At 38.4% G+C, this 17577-nt stretch overlaps 1 protein-coding gene and 1 long non-coding RNA gene across 14 annotated transcripts in view; one reads left to right on the top strand and one right to left on the bottom strand.

Annotated features, from left to right (window-relative positions):
- TMEM108 (transmembrane protein 108) overlaps positions 1 to 17577 on the bottom strand; it is a 217185-nt gene that overhangs the window by 130802 nt on the left and 68806 nt on the right. Inside the window, exon 1 of one of the 13 annotated variants that reach the window (XM_064416251.1) lies at positions 2291 to 2456. The exons of the other annotated variants lie outside the window; for them this stretch is intronic. The gene's annotated coding sequence lies outside the window, so the exon portion shown is untranslated. Of the gene's footprint in view, positions 1 to 2290; positions 2457 to 17577 lie in introns of those variants that run through there. 13 annotated transcript variants of the gene reach the window in all.
- On the top strand, positions 9545 to 16447 carry LOC135287864 (uncharacterized). Its single transcript, XR_010351334.1, has 3 exons — positions 9545 to 9724; positions 11987 to 12131; positions 16194 to 16447. It is a non-coding gene; the product is annotated as an uncharacterized LOC135287864 (long non-coding RNA).

The raw sequence follows: 17577 nt of genomic DNA, 5'->3' as shown, positions 1-17577 counted from the left end.
TATGCAGATTTTCTAATCTCATCTAGTCTTTACCATTTATTATTACTTATTCCATGTCTCAGGGAAGCAGAGAGAGCAGACATGAGAGCTCTGTTTAATTTGGTGCCAGCCCAGCTCTTCAAACTCACAACACAAAAAATGAGGCAGAGACCTGGAAGGAAACCTTTTAAAAACTTCATTGTACAGGACAGAAACAGGCTCTTAATCCTCAAAAACACTTTAAAAATGCACAGAAATTATAGGTCTAGTTTTGGTGGCAGACTTAGATGCTGCTGTGTTATCACTTAAAGTTAAGTGTTTGAGCACTGAAATGTCTAGAACTATGCCACAAAAAAGAAAAAACCCTTCAGAATTTAATTTTCATTTATTCACAAATAATTAAAAATATACAGAAGCAGAAAAACCACAGAATACAAGGCAAAGTTCTGAAGTACAATACCTACTTCTAAAGATTTTCTCAACAGAACATGCTTTTCAACTACAGCCAATATTTTACACAATTTATTCTAATATATTGATTTTTTCAGGCCACAAGTGTTGTCCTTTGGACTTCATTCACAGCTGTCTCTTCTTTTTCTTGTAATCAATGCCACAAAAGCTAGTGCAGTATTTACTTTTGCCAACTTAGTTCACATGAGTCTGGTTGCCTTTTCTTTATTTTTTTCATTTTGGCAAAAACATTCCTAGCCTGGCTTCAAAGATGAATCAAAACTTTTGCCTGTATCTCTCATAACTACTTACTGTATATAAAATAAAAGGCAATCAAGTGTGAATGACGAAAGTAAGGATAATCAAAACCCTGCATTTCTCAAGCATATAATGAGCCTGTTCCAAATAGTAGGGATTTACTGCCCTTGCAGAGCATTTTTTGATGCCAGCATGCCACAGTTTAAAAAAGTGATATGCATCTCTTCAAACAAAAATATGGCTAAAGTCAATACATAAGAGTCACATTTTATTTATTTTCCTCCACGCAGCAATTGGACAATTCTCTGAAAAGGATGTACACTGCCTCTAAAGGTGTCTCTTCCCTTCTTCTTCCTTCTTTGAACCCCCCAAACATGGCATTAAATTCAAACTGCTGGAGCAGGCCCTGCACAACTAGGACGTAATTGTACATGTGCATGTGAAACAAAGCTGTTATAAATGTCACTGCAGGACTCCTGGACTCGACTATATTATTGTAATGAGTTCAGTATCAATCAAACATGCTCCTCTTGTCAGAAATAAAACCTAGGTTCTGACTTTTAAAAATAGCTATTAACGTCAATCATGACTCGTAGTCAATCACACCAGGAGAGCCATGGTTGGATCCTGAAAATTATAAATATGACATGACAGATGCTAATTGGAAGCTTTTGTTACTCCTACAGCAGCAACACCAGCTACTCTGCTGCCAGGATATACAAAGAGAAACACAAGCAAGGCTTTAGGTCAGCATTTCATACCGAGATGAGACACACAGAGCAATGAAGGGCTTTTTGTTGTACAGGAGCATGTGAACCTCTAATCCTCAAATCTCCACAAAAGTGAGACCTGCATTTCAGATAACCTGGGTCAGTAAAGCTGTCATGTAGAAGTTATTTTCAAAAAAAACCCAATATTTTCCCTATATGATATGAGATGCATATAACAAATCCCCAAAACAGCCCTGCAAGTGAACACCCCCTGCTAAAGGGTGTCTACATGGGAAACCAGCACCAGCTGCATCCATGTAAAAATCACTGCACCCAAATAAGTCAAGCAGACAACTCTTTTATTACATCTAGCCTTGTACTTTATATACCGAGTGTTTATCTCTACTGAAGTGCCTCTGTGAAGGACTAAGACTAAAAAGCTTTCCATCTTTAGACAAAAACCAACAACACAATTGAGAAAGGGTTTCACAAAGATGGCCAAACAGTATCCTGAATAATGTGCTCTGTAAGGCATAAACATGACCGGCAAGCAAGTTAAAGAAAAGAAACATATGCCTAATATCACTCTGGCTGCATTGTGAAAACATTGAACAGATTTTTGGAACAAAAAATACAATAGTCTAAATTCACATTTCATCACAGGCTACTGTACATCTACAAAATAAAGGGTGAGCAGGAGCAGTGACTCCTTTCTAGGGGACACACAAAAAACAGAGGATCTTTTCACTGAACTTGTGTTGACTACAGAAACTACCCCAAGTGACCAAGATACAGCAAGCATTTCTCTGTTGGAAATCAACATATTGCCCCTGAGAGCAGCCTGGCTGCCAGGCGGTCCTGCAAAGGAAAATGGCAAACATCACTGCACTTACCCCTTAAAACAACAATGCACCTTGTGAGATACAACTGCATTTCTTCTAGCTCCCATTTCTCAGATGCTGCCATGTTAGGTGAATGACAAGATAATTCTCCATCGAGCTGCTGCCTCACTTCTGTCTCCTCTCACATGACAGTCATTGCTATCACGAATGTCCCACTAAAATTGATACTTGGTTTCTATCAGCTGGGGAGCTGATTCCCTACCCACAGCCTTGCAAATCCAGAAAAGCTCCAAAGAGAAAAAGTTACCATTTGTCAAAGTTTTTCACTAAGCTGCTTGCCTCAGCGGTGTTCCCTTTTTACACTTCCTGGTGAGATAATAGTTTTCACTGTCTGTACTTCTGGGTTATATACTTTTCATTGTGCCTATTGTACAGTGGCTTGTAAAGCTCAGAAATATCTAAAAAACCAATCTACAAAGCAGTGCAGAACTCTGCACATGAAAATCATCCTGTTCAGGTCTTGAGGCTTAGCCCTCTCTTAAATTAACAAAGATTACAATTAATATAGAACTAACACAACACAGCTTGGAATTCCCCAACAGCACATCAGAATTTTTTCCTCTCCTCCAGGCCCATGCAGTTGAGACACATGTCTACCACTCAGCCCTGAGTGAGGCTTTTCTAGGACTGTCAATGCTTTTTTATTTTGCAGTCTCTGAAACTGTGCTAGTTCGCAGTGAGACTTTCTGCCTTGATCTTACAGATCTTGTGCAGAGCACAGCACAAGGTTATAATTCAAGGCAGATACTGCACAGTTTTCAAAGTCTTCCAATTAGTGTCCATCATGTGCTCTTATCCTCAAAGGATGCACTCTAACACTGCAGCTGCTCAAGTGTAAATAAACAATTCTTTGTCATCCAGGTGTCCAAATTAATGCTTTCTAGTCATAGGTACAAGCAGATAAGCAAAGCTTCCTGGAATAAGAGATGGAACACAGAGATCATTAAAGCAAGAAAAGGTCAGTAAACAACTTGCTTTACCTCAGACAAAACAGGTGAGAACACATAATTCTATTTTCTACATCTGCTTTTTTATTTTCAGTTTTCCAAGTGAACCCACACGAGGCTTGCACAGAACTCAGCAAGGGAGACCTATTTATGAGTGGCACAGCCCATGCAGGAGGACAAGCAAAGGGACAGGGCCTGCAGCCAGTGTGACTGAGCCCTTTTTTTGCAGTAAAGGACATCAGAAACCTCAAGATTATTAGCCTTTCTTTGAATTCCAAGCCTATTACAGCAGATAACTGTGATTAAGACTGCTCTGTTTTCCTCTTCATGTCACTGTTTTTTTTTACTGCTTGAGGAATTTTGCAGACAAGGAAAAGAAGAAAGTTTCAACCCTTTTTTCTGGAATTTCTGGGACACTAAACACCCCTGGTCAGAGGACTACCTCATAACAAAAATGCATTTGACAACTGTACAAGACCTGCCCTGTAGATTAAACCTTCCAAAGTGCAGTGTGTTCAACACAACTAGAAAGAAGCAGAACTGCTGCACACGTGCAGGCAATGAATGCCTTGCTGTGCAGTGAGGGCTCAGCACCATTTTGAGGCAGAATGCTTCTTACTGGCTGATGTAAAACTGATGCACTGAACATTCATCCCTTGCTGTTTATGCTCTGCTTATAAAGGTTGAGGAAGAGACCGTGGAGAACATTAACTACTTTGAAAAGGAAAAAATCAGTCAGTTTATTCCTAGAAAATGTGCTCCCCCATCTACCTAGAAAGATTATCTAACCTGCTCTATTTTGCATCCCACCTAAAACAAAATTCTGACTGTAAATTCAGTAGGTTACTAGACCAAAATTCCAGCCATGAAATGAACCTGGCATTTATAAGTAATTTCCCTATCCAAATCAGGTTTCTTTCCACAAAACATAAAAATAACTTCCCATTCCAACATAGAATGCACCTTCAGCTGACTTCTCTAAAAAAATTCAATCCACTAGCTAAGACACAGATTAAACAATGGGGGCATTTTTAACATGAAGTAATACATAGCTCAGTATTCAGAGCAAGCTTTCTTCAGGCAGCAGCCCAATCCAAACAATTTTCTTTGGTTTTCATTTTAACCAGCTTTCAGATCTCTCCATTCCTGTCAGGCTGCAAATAAAATATGACTTTTTTTCCCAGAGGAACACTATTCACACAGTATTTCCAGCTTTTCAAGAATAAAGATGTAAAAGGTGCCAAAATAATAAAAAAAACCCCTTATTCCTACTGACTGTTTGAGAGAGGTGATTTGGCTTCTCTGAAATTCAACAAACTTTCTTTAAAACTGCCTTTGGCTGACCATAGTGGAAATGGCTATTTAACCATAAATTTAGTGTAATTCCTCTAAAGGAACAAGGCAAATGCTCATATGTTTCAAGTGATTTGTATTAAGCTCAAATCACAACTTTGTGATTTCAAATCACATCCGTTTCAAATCACATTCAGTCACAAATCAGCATCTTTATCAAGAGATGGAGTAGTTTTTCTTGCTGTGTAAGATTTGGATATGACATTTCCTTCCCATAAAGTTTCATGCTACATACACTTTTGTGAGGGGAACTGTAAGAAATGTTGTAATTTCATCTTGCAGTTTTAACCTATGAGTGATGCATTTTGTTAAAGCAGCTGAACAGGTGAAATGCCTGAATCCATCTGCTGTGGATGTGGAATGGGAAAGAAGAGGGGTGATGTCAGTTTGACAACACAGTTGCAAGAAGAAAACATTTTATACGGGTAGCAAGGGTCATCAATACAAATCATGGCCATCATAAAGCACTGTTACAATATAAATGTGACATCCATGCTGAGATAGGGCTGTTGGGTGTTTAACTGCACCATGAAATACGACATTTCCTAATGTTTTATGTCAGTCAACAGTGGCAGGGCCATGTTCATTGTGTGTCTGTTTGTTTGGTTACAATAAAAACATTTGAGATCCACTTCATTATTTAAATTGTACAATTTTTTGTTTAGAGTTGCAATAAGTTTTAAGATGTGCAGCTGGGCTGTGACTGTCACAGTGGGATTTTCCAATTCTCCTTGGAAAAATCTGCTGTGATGACACGGCTGAATTACAGTCAGCTCTTTGTACAGATTCATCTTGCTGGATACACAATAAATGAATAAATATATGCATAAACAAATAAAACAAGCATTCCAGAAATATGTGGGGCAAAAGGAAAAAGTTGTTTATTAGAAAGTGAATGTATAGCTTGGCAATAGCAACTGGATAGGACAGATCAATGGAGAGTTGGTACTTCAAAAAATGAACAGAAATCAGAATCTGAGTTTTCCTGACTCAGAGCCATGCTTATCCACTGACACAGTTGCCATTAGATATTTACTAGCACACTTCAGAATTGTCTAACCTTGATGGAAATGGTACTGTACTGTTATTAACAAGTAAGACAATAATGCAAAGTGTCTTTTTTTCAGTGGTTAAGGTGATGCCAATTTTACCAGATTCTACTGAAATCAATTCAGATACGTTGTCAGTGACAAAGAGACCAGAGTTTTCCCTTCCTTCACAAAAATTCCTTTGGCATCAAAGCAAAAATTCAAACAGGAGCCAGTTCCTTTCGGACAACAATTTTCAGGACTTTTGCCATACTTCTGCAAAGTAATAATTTAAAAATTCTCAGCCTAGGAACAAGAAAGTAAATTTATTAACTTCAAAGAAAGAATAAAAAGTGAAGCTTCCTGTGCTTGGAAGGCAGTGAGATAACCCTTATTGTACAGAAAATAAAAAAGTGTCATTATGGAAAAAAAAAAAGTCTGTTGTAAAGACCTGAAAGAATCAACCAATATATAGTCAGTAACTAAAGAAGAAATCTGGGAGTATTAGCTCAAAAAGCAGTCATTCTACCAAATTGCTTAAAAAAGCAATCATTTCACTGGTCGCCTGTGTCCTAAACAGTAATTTTCTTTTCCCTCTACCTTAATAATCTCAGAAAAGCTCCCCACCCACGCATCCCAGTGTCTTTCCTTGGTACTGTGGCTCACTCACATCTATGAACCAGACAGACTGGGCAGCTGGCTTGAGCCTAGAAGAGGAAAGCTAGGAAAATTAATTAATTCTTTCCCTTCCAACCAGTCATGGAAGCTGTTCTGTTATTTTCATGGGGTTTTTTTTTCTCTTTGCTGAATTTTTGGAGGGAAAAGTAAACTGGGAATAAGATGAATAGTTTGTTGTGCTTAAGCATGACAGAGTAATGAGCACAGTCTGAAGACCACTAGCTTCGGTAAGTACAGTTGCATGGCTCATGTAAATTAATCCTTCGAACAGCCCTGAACACACAGCATATGCCTAGCACACCCCAACCAACCTCACTGAACACTGAACACACAGCTCCAGCTGCTGCTCCTCTGACATTGAAGTTGTCAAGGGCGTGCCAAACAGGCACTTGGGGATTAGCCAGCACTTTTGGAGAGAGCATTAAATGCTCATCAGAGGGCATGGATTTCATGAGCCTAATAAGTACAGAGAAATCTGAGAAACGGATCCAAATGATTCAGGTTATGTGAGTCCCAGAGCAGTGCAAGATACTGACAGGTCAATCTTCTTAGCAGAAGTACTTCCTGCTGTCAGGGAAGCACACTCTAGGAAAAAAAAAAAACAAACAAAAAAAAAAAAAAACAAAAAACAAACAAAAAAAAAACCAAAAAACCAGCTTGTAATTACTATCACTGAACTCTCTCCATTTGCTCTCCATTCCTAGACCATGGGAATCATGGCCAGAATGAGCCCTTGGGACAAAAGAGTGAGTGGTCTCCTTCCTGTGCTACAAATAATGGTCTCCTTCCTGTGCTGCTATATCCAGCAACATCTTCCACACAAGGCTGTGTCATCTTCCTTTGACACCGAGACAATAAGGCTGATATCTTTTGTGACATAGACTAAACTGGTTCTCATGAAGCCTTGTACCAAAGGTAAGATAAAGCTTTCTTTGTTCACCTTTACCTAACAGCTCAAGTGGACCACATGGCTCCTTCTGCTGCTTGGGCCCTGATTTAAGAGCCTGTACAAATTATGTGCTGCCAGTTTTGTGCTTGTCCATCATAAAAATGCCCTCGGTTCCCTCCTCCACAGAGCATTAACACCTGCCTTAGCAGCACACAAGCATTCCCAATGAATGCTGGAAGCCACCAGGCTTATGTAATGCCAGACAAGACACTTCTCCCTTTATATTTTAGTCTAAAATAAAGAGCCTAGATAACAGGACAAAAGTATTTGAAATGATGACTGCTTTGAGATGTTATTAACTGTTTTTCAAACTCCTCTGTGAAAGAAGTGGCAAAAGATCACAGGAAAGCAATGGCTATGATCCCAGATTTGAGGAGCATATAATCTTTCTCACTAACAAGAGCTTACTACCTTTTAGACAGTGTCTGCTCAAAGATAGGCAGTTAAGCATATGTGAAGGGGGTCTGCCTGACCACTGTGCATCTTTCAGCATTATTTGTACAACTTCAACTCAGTAGAATTATCTTAGCATGAGACTGGCATAACACAGTGTCTAATCAGTCTTATTATCCTAAATTCTCAATTGTTTCCTGGTAAGCTGCATTTATGTCTTAGCTGATTATCCACTTAAACTATCAAGTACCAATTATAAAATGCAGTAACATTAACGTCACAGATGCTTGAATTCAGAGAGAAGCAACCCCAGATCATTTTTGGGATAATAAGTTGCACTACAGAGGCAGCAGACCTCAGTATGAAATGCCTGCCTCTCTGATTTTAAATAAATAAATAAATCATTCTGGTGTACAGATTACTCATTCCTAAATAAGACTTTAATTAGTTAGAAATAAACCATGGTATAAGTTTGCTTACAGCATTGCTGCAAATGGGCATTAGGATGACATCCACATAACAGCATTGGCAAGTGTAATTCCTTGTGCAGTCAACAAGGAATGCCTTTTTTAGCCTTGTTTCATAGTTGGTCCTCACAGAATAAAGTCCCAATAATCTTGTTCTCTTTGTGCAGGGAGTTCTGAAAAAAAACTGAAGCAGTTCTGTGGAAGAAGACTTGCAATCTGTCCATGTTCACTTTTCCAACTGAGCTCCTCAGGCTCAAATGAACTTCAGACATTCAAAAGCAAAACTTGTTCAAAATCTTCTCTAACTTCCTGAAGGTGGAGTAAAGTCAACCCCAAAATGCTTTGGGTTGTCAAGAATGTCAAGATCAATGTGATTCATTGTGCAACCTCACTGCCCATCTCTGACCTTCCATTATTATTATAATATCAGTTTTCCACCCCCTTCTATACTCTTCAGAAAAAGCCAACCTATGGCACCATGGGTGCTGGAAATCAATCACCAATGCTGTTAGATCACTCAAAGGGTTACTGTCCTGGATTTGACAATTCCCAGACACACTTTGGGAGTCAGCAATCTACAGATACTACACCAAGCAAGCAGTTTACAGGTGGCTATCATCTAAAAACTAAAAAAAATGTTTGATTATATAGAGCTGAGCTGCATGTAGCTAGCTGTGTTCAGGGCTTGAGTGACCCTGGGCATGCTGGCCACATTTATTAAAGTTGATACAGCCATATGGGTTAGGCAAAATAAACACTTCCCAGCTGCAGCCCTGCAGCTTTTTCCCTTACTGCATGGCTTAATCATAGAATCACAGAATGTTAAGGGATTGGAAGGGACCTTAAAGATATCTAATCCCAAGTTGGGCAGAGACACCTTCCGGGTTGCTCACAGCCTTGCCTAATCTGGCCTTGAACAATTCCAAGGTTGGGGCATCCACAACTTCCCTAAGCAACCTGTTCCAGAGTCTCACCACCCTCACGGTAAAGAATTTCTTCCTCATATTGAACCTACATTTCCCCTCTTTCAGTCTGGACCCATGTAGTAATGGCACAGGACACTTTCAAGAAGAAACAGGAACCAAAGTACTTGAGAGGTCTGTTTGCCCTTTGATCTAAAAAAACCAGGGTCTTTCAGCTCAGTGTGAAGAGGCCAAAGCTTTTTCCCCAGTAGTCAGCAGGTCACCATGGGCGACTCATCCCAAAAAAGACTCTGTCTGGGAAGAAGGGTATTTGTCCACTTTCAAGCTCTGACCACCTTTGCCTTAGGTCCCCAGCTGTCTCCCTTCCCTGCACATTGCTTTGACATTACTTTCTTTCTTTGACAACTGCTGTTCCCTTGTACCTTCATGGCTTCTTACCTTTCCTTTCATTCCACCTGTTTGTTACATCTTGCCTGTGTCCCTGATGACACACACCAATGGGCTTCTCTCTCAGTGGTGTAGCAAAATTGCTTTCAGGGAGCTCTCCCTTCTTGCTTTCTACTCCATCTGAACACCACTGCCACAAGGACAGCAGAAACTGAAGAAAGAGGAAGAGGAATCTAAAGGAAAAATACATGGAAGATACAAAGCAATGGGAATGAATCCTACCGTTCTGTAGAAGAACAGGTTGGTATTATTTTTGGCAGATCACTACAGCTTTAAATAGTTTTTAAGACAGAGTCTTAAAATGTGTTTACCAGTTAAATGGTTTAAAAAATGAGTGATTTGCAAATGAACTGAGGAGCCATAGGAGAAGCAAGTGTTCAGAGAAGAGCTGCTATAATCATGTAAAAATTGCCATCCTGAAGTGAGCAGGGAACCATCTACCCAGTACCCTCTCTTGAAGAAAAGCTTTTTTGAAAAAGCCTTTTTATTTCTCCTCAGGATATAATTCTTGGTATTGAAATTCTTTCATTTTAAATGCCAGTGACTTAACACTCTAGAGCTCTAGAAGAGAGAAAGAATGAATTTTGGCTCTAATGACAAGTTACAAAGGAATTTAAAAACCTCAACAAATGATCCTTTCTCCCCACACTTCTGCCTCTATCCATGCACTAAGTTGCATATCACCACACAGTGGTTGCTAAACAAAAGCAACACCTAGTACATGTACGAAAAGAGTCAAGGAATTACTTAACTGCTTCCAGAGGATTTCTTTCAGTCCTTTCCCCTCTGGTGGCTGTAATGATGTGCTCTGTAACTGCAGTAGGCTAAGATGCATATCTGTATTTATTTCTACATCTGTACCTATCTGGCTATAAATCTTCTCATTCAAATTTCCCAAAGCATTTTACAAACTAATCTGCAGAACCCTTTATTAAATCAGGTAACATAACCTTCTTATGGATGGGCGTACTGAAGAGCCAAGGTACTCTGTGTCACAGAGTAAATCAGTTAAACTGAGAAAATCAGTCTATCAGCTAAGAAGTCAGGAACCCTGACCCCACTTTTTCCACTTGCTCAATTTGCCAAGTCACATGCACATCCCTCAGTCCAATTAATGTTGCCTTGCCCTCTCCTTCCATTCCTCTTATTTCATGAGCAAAGTGCTTTTGTCAGCACAATTCCTTAACAATGAGAACAAATAGGGATGAATATCTAACATCTCTTTTCAAAACCAAGCATAAACCATGTTTTTTGCATGCTTGCCTTTTTTGGTTTGTTTGCATTTAATCCTACAGAGATAATTAGCTGGACAGAATTGAGAAGGCTGGGCAAGCAGCTTCACAGCCTCAGTGTCAGTAAGAACAAAATTCAGTGGATGGATCTGTTAATCAAGCAAGATAAATTCTGGACTGTACATCCTTCAGCCATCACTTATGGTAGCTGGTTTAAGTGACAACACAAGCCACAGAGGTTCAAGTTTTATAGCTTCTTCAATATTTTCCTCTAGTAAATAAAAGAAGACAATACAAAAACTTTCTGCTTGAAGAAAGGGCTCACTTAAAGCAGTTTCACACTGAAATTATTTCTGGAAGAGACTGAGTGTTATTTTGCAAAAAGTTAAGGAAACATTTTTAAAGCAATTTTTTAAATACAACTAAAGGTTTAGTTGAGGAGTAAGTCTGGTGGGCTGTGGTAAAGAAGAGAGGAGAAAAAAAGTTTTACCTGGGTTAAGGTGACTTTATATGAGTAGGAGGGACTGCCAATCTTTCACATAGACAGAGTTACAAAATGGGAAAAGACTCATACTACAGATCAGTCTCTCCCTCTAGATTACAAGGTTATTAATTCTGTTTAAGAAATGCATGCATTTCTATGATGACAGACTGAATTCACAACTTTTCCTGGCTAACCAGAAAACCTACTTGCCACTGAATTCTCCCAAGAGGCTGGAATAAAAGCCCAATGTTTAATGCAGAGTCTATAAACCAATCACTTAATAAACCATGTGAGGAGACCTTCAAGAAGCAACACTTCTACCTTTTCAGACCCTTCGAAGTCAAGGGGTCACATGCTTTCTCTTCCAGTTGCACCATCCAGTCATTAAGGTTTATAAACCGGTCCATTATTACACAATGGACCATGGATTCATCTCAGCAAATGATGTCATTTTACATTGATGAACTTCTGACTGCAACAAAGAATGAGCCTCTTAATGAAACTCATTTAAGAATCTCAACCTTACCTAGACAGGAGGAGGAAATTAGGGGCAATCTGTCTTTCAAGTTACCAAAAAGTTACCAAAAAGTTACCAAAAAGTGTACTAGGCAATGCAATGGAAAATATGACACCAGGAACAATCCTGCTTTGGCACAACAACAAATCAAGTTATCTATGATCTTTTTCATCATCTCCTGTTGAATTATGTAAATTGAAAGACAGTATAAATACACAGTAATTATTAATTTAAAGAATACATTAAACTACTGGTATTTCATTTCACAGATCAGAATAGATAAATTATTTTGAAACCTGAGTCCATACTCCTGTTCATACCAAACAATGACCTTCTTTAATAACTGGGAGAGATTATCTGAGAGGACAATGGCTTAAGTACATAGCCTTGAAAGAACATGGTCCAGAATCAAGAGTAAGTACAGAAAGCTGCCTAGTTTTTAAGGTAATTTGTTATCTTATTAGACTTCCATGGCACTCTGCAGTTAGCTATTAATACATTTTGAATTATAACGTCACTGAAAAAAGAAGAATAAAAATATTAATAGTTGAATTTTTCCTTCCTATGAAGGAAAAGGAGTAAAGAGAAAAGCGGTGGAGTTGACTAACTAATACTCATCATCCCTGATGTTCTTGGAGTGTTAATTAACTTTTCTGATCTGAAGTAAACTATAATGTATCAGTCTTTTAAATAAACATAAATTATACTGGACTCAAGTGATGGTGTTCTTACGAAGGTTTTAAAATATGGCAACATAACATTATTTTACTGCAAAATGACAGAAGAAATTCTGAGTTTGAGCAAAAAATAATTTTGAAATGTGCTAAGCAATACTGTAGTACATAAAGTAACAAAAATAAACACTGAGAGGAGTCCAACTAAAAGCACTGCATAAAAACATTGCAGTTAAACTATGAACATTAATAGCACAGGTTCAAAATCCCTCATATTGACTCATAAGTCAATGGGAGAAAGAGTAACTGATTCATGTCTATTTAAATAGTTCCAAAACAGAAACAAACAAAAAATAAGTTTCTTTATCTCAATGAATGACACCTTCTGGAGAAGCACATTTTACAAAAGCTTCATCCACACTTTGGGTTGTAACTGTTATGGAGACAAGAAATCAGTCTCATGTTCAACAAAAGTCATGCCTACTTCAGTGATCTCTAGGGTCATTGCAGCACCCCACAGTTCCTAATTGACCCTATTTTCTTGCTGTTAGATCTTCATCATTCTACTATTATTAGTCCTGTCAAAATCATTGAAAACAACTGCACAAAACCACCAAAGCTAATTTTAACCATTAAGTCAATGTTAAGTTTACTTTTAATTTCCATAAGAGATCTCCTGTACTTTTCCAAAAATATGCATGATGTAGTCTGTAATCTGCAGCCAAGATACAGGCATAAATTACTAGAGATTGCCTCATACTAAGTAGGGACTTGATTATCTTCAAAATAGAAGATAGAAAATGCTGCAAAAATGAGAAAATGCCCCTGTGGAGGATTCCCTTGAGGTGGCATCTCCAATACCAAGTTAAAAAAGCAAACCGAACCGAAATAATAAAAAAAAAAACAAAACAAAACAAAAAAAAAACCCACAAAAAAAAAAAAACCAAAAAAACAAAAAACAAAACCTAAAAACCTAAAAAACTCTCCAAATCAAACAAAACCAAAACCAAATTACAACTCAAAACTAAATAAATTACAGCTGTAACAGCTCCTGCCCTTCCCATGCAGCACTATGGTATCAGCTACTTTTACTGTTCCTGACCAGGATTTGTGGTCAGTGTATTATTCTGGAGTAGTCAGCATGTTATTTTGGATGATGGTGATGTTAAAGCAAGCCAGTGGGCAGCATGGTCCTTAGTAAAAGGAATCTCAAATGAAAAACTTAAGCTTCCATTAGCTCCTTTTCTCATCACATTGTGCATGCCAGGAGGGAGATCTGAACAGAGCCCACTTCTGCAGCTAGTTACTGTATTTAGAATGGGTCTGCAGTGCCAGAATGCAAAGAGGTGGATTACTTCTGACCTTTACCTAGTTACATGTATTCCCAGCTGTCAGCTACAGCTTGTAAGCTCCAGTAACAAGAAATCAGCTTTAACAGTCCTTTGGTGATCATGTTTTGCAAGTTTTGTTGCATTTAGGATGTAATAATTATTATACAGTATAAAAAAATCTGGTTACACCTCACGCGATAATCTAAATGATAGTGGAGTGAAGTTGTGCAGGCTCTCCAAAGAATGAGAATCTTAGCTTCTAACATCTATAAAAAAATTTGAGGGTTGTGACACAGGGATGTGGGAAACAAAAAATGGTGTTGTGTTTTGGTTGATTTTCAACAAACAAAACTAACATAACTCAATTGCTTTGCAACATCAGTAAGGGCATTCCATTCCAAAAAGGTGCTTGAATGTTTTCAATTTTCATGTAGTATTGACTACACAGCAAGGAGTTCATTATAACTCCTAATATATCTAACTTAAAAAGAAAGACAATGCAACCCCCCATGGAAGAGATGTATTATTGCAAGTAACTTGATTTAACATTTTATTTAGAGTCAGACTACTTTGCAACAAAGGTAGAAAGAAGGTGGGTTAAAGCATATACACAGAAGGTCCTAAGGGAGGAGACACTGCCCAATGATGAGATCACTCTCTCAGGAGTTGAGACTCATAGTTTCTATTTTTGTCATTCCTGTCATCATAGTGTTAAGACCTTGGGAAGAGGGTGTACGGTGTGTGACAGGGCCAGCTTCCATGATTTCACCCAACACCATATTTCCACTCATTAACAGCTAAAATAATTACAATATAATGACTCACCAAGCACTGCCTAACACAGGTAGGCTGTCACAGATCCTGCCTCAGAAGGGTATTGCAAAGTTTAATTATTGCACACGAAACACTGGGAAAGCCTGAGGCTAGGTCACTGCATCACTGCAAGGTTGTGTGCCACAGCCACTGAACAATATTACTGGAAGACTGAAGATCGTATTGTTGCATTGGGTCTGAGTATTTGTCATAACCCACTAATGTATTCTATATCAGACAGGGATAATGAAGGCAATTCAGTAGCACAAAGGGTTAAACTGGAGATAAGAAGCACTAAAAAAGAAGTGTGTGGAAAAAATTTTCACAGCTATCCTTCCTGCAATGTTTCAGTGAGTTCTCCTCTCGTCAAAGAAGAGCTTACAATTAGTCTGTGAATATCCCCTGAGGGATATCCATGTCAGATTTCAGGATATTAGATTAAACACAGAGCTTATGTTACTTGTGCAGAGTGTGAAAATTATCTTCCCACCCCCTCAACGCCTTCCCTGACTGTCTCTCCCAAGCTCCCGCCTCGGCACCAAACTTCCACGGCTGTGCTATCAGACTGAGTGCTAGACTGGTTTTGTACTATTAGCTGCTGATAACTAAAATCACCTTTCCTTTTAAGAAGTCACTGCTAGCAGCCATCTAGCCAAACCTAATTCGTAGGGAGCTCTGCTGCTACTCTGTACCCTATGGTGCTTAAAAACTAAACACACATTTGGGAAAGTAGCCAATTATTTCATTTTTGCTTCACTGAAACAGATGCACACCTTAGATGATCTGGTGCCTCTAATATCTCAGGTAGTTAGAAATTTTCTGCAGTTTTGCAGGGAAAGATCTGCGGAATGGCTTATTCTATGCATGAACTGATCTACTGATCAGTCTAGACAGCCTTTTGTCCTTGAAAGCAAACACTCTAGGGAAATTTTTCAGGAATATTTCCCTTACATCACTTTTCTGTGCCTTTTCTACCTGTGCAGGAGAAAATCACAGCACTTCTGTCCCAGCAGCAGTTAATGTGAAGAAAGGACTGCTATTTCATTAGGACTGTTTTGCTCTGATCTGCCATGTGTACAGCATATGAATTTCGGTCTTTTATTTCTGAGCTTACTTTAAAATACATGGTACCAGTTACATCAGAAAGAAACCAGGCATTAAGTTTTCTCAATCTGTTTCTGGCTGGGTTGTTAAAAATTACCACCTCCACTTCTTGCCAAAATTTTTTTTATAAATTCCAGGTTTCCTTCACTCTTCCAAGCCTGGAAGTCAGGTGTTCTGCAATTTGAACCATGAGATCGGCAACATTAAATTAGAAAAGATTCTGTATGGAACAAGACTGGAAACTTAGCAGATACCCAGCTGAAATTCACTGGGAAGTTTCATACAAGTGTGTGAAGTGTGCAAAGCACAGGTTTCATATACATATACACATAAAATTGATGCTGCAAGAGACAGACATGATGTTAGCCATGCCTAGTAAGTTTAACACAGGACTATAGCAATGTTAGCATTAGATTAAGAAACACCATGTGAATCTCTTTGATATGCATTTGTATCTTACCTAAGTAAGACACAAAAAAGCCCCTACCTACTAGCATGAAAATGTGTTTGATATTTTTGTGATCGAGAAGCAGAATATTTCTACTTTTCCACAGAGCAAAAGTTCAAGGGATGAGACAGTGCCAGGAGGGAAACACAAAGAAGATTGCACTTAGTGTAAAGCTGGATAAAAACAGATTGATCACCTGTAAGCAGACAACTAAAATTAACCTGGAAAGGTGCAAGAAGATCAAAGAAGAATTTTAACAGCCTAAGAGGAAGGAAGAAATATGTCACATCCCACATCCTCCAAAAGGGGAAAGTCAAGGCAAGACATAAATGATGCCTTGCCTTAATGAAAGATGAAGAAAGATGCAGACTACTACTGAGAAACAGAAAACTGAAGAATACAGTATTATTAAATTGCCAAAGAAAGTACAAAGTTAAAGTGTGGTGGTTCCTGCCAATTGGTACCTGACAGCTTCCATTCTGAAAGCTATTAAGTTGCGTGACAGAATGAGAAAATAAAATAAATATTGTCTGCATAAGACATCATGTTAAGAGAGATTGTACTCAAGGGCATGAAGATGACATTTCAAAAGAGAAAGAAACAATTGCAAGTTAGCATCTTTATAATGATAGGTAAAACATCTTTCAACTTAAAGAAAAGCTCCGAGAATAAGACTTTACATGCATCATTTTTGGAGTTGACTTTACCATAAGATAAGGCATAAGCAGCTAATAACACCAAATCAGAAAGAACAGAACAAGGTGACTCTCTGATCTCATTCTTACCTTTGAAAGTCTCTTCCGGACAATGGTGTGGAAAATTAAAAAAGATTCAACATAAAAGGCAGAGCAGCTGAACTATCTCAAGTTTATAGACAATATATCCTATCTCCAAAATTTGACTAAGCTGTGCAAGGAAAGTCAGCACTGGATGCAGCTAAATGAGCAAGAAGTACAATTCTTCAGAGTATTCCCAAAAAAGGATTAGGACAAACATAACTTTAAAAAAAGGACCAGCCTTTTCTTTGAATAGCTATAAAAGAGAACATAAGTTATGACATCGATTCATACAAAAGACAACCACAATAGAGGATTTAGGGAATTAAATACTTATTTGGTAGTTCACTAGGATGCCTAGACAATTCTGCCTGGTGATCATGTTGTTCAAATGAGACCAAAGTTGTATTATACCAGCAGTCTGCATTTTTAACAATCTGGAGCTTGAGCAACTGCACATATATATCCACCCCCTCATTTCATTCCCAAAGTCAAGCTATTACTCCATTCAATCAAAGGAAATATTTAAAGTGGATAATTAGGAAATTAGGTGAAGACAGGCCAAAAAACCCCAATCAGATCCTGCAGGTAAGACCATGTTCAGATCATCTTTCATCTCACTTTCTGGCAAAAAACCACCACTGTGCTTTCTTCTGACATAGTGTATCGTATCTATCAGTTTCCCATTTCTGTACACATTTAAAAAGAAGCCAA

The sequence above is a fragment of the Passer domesticus genome, chromosome 1 (genome assembly GCF_036417665.1).
Source record: "Passer domesticus isolate bPasDom1 chromosome 1, bPasDom1.hap1, whole genome shotgun sequence".
Taxonomy (NCBI): Eukaryota; Metazoa; Chordata; class Aves; order Passeriformes; family Passeridae; genus Passer; species Passer domesticus.
Note: the sequence above shows the minus strand (reverse complement) of the source record. Positions and strands in the feature narration are given on the sequence as shown.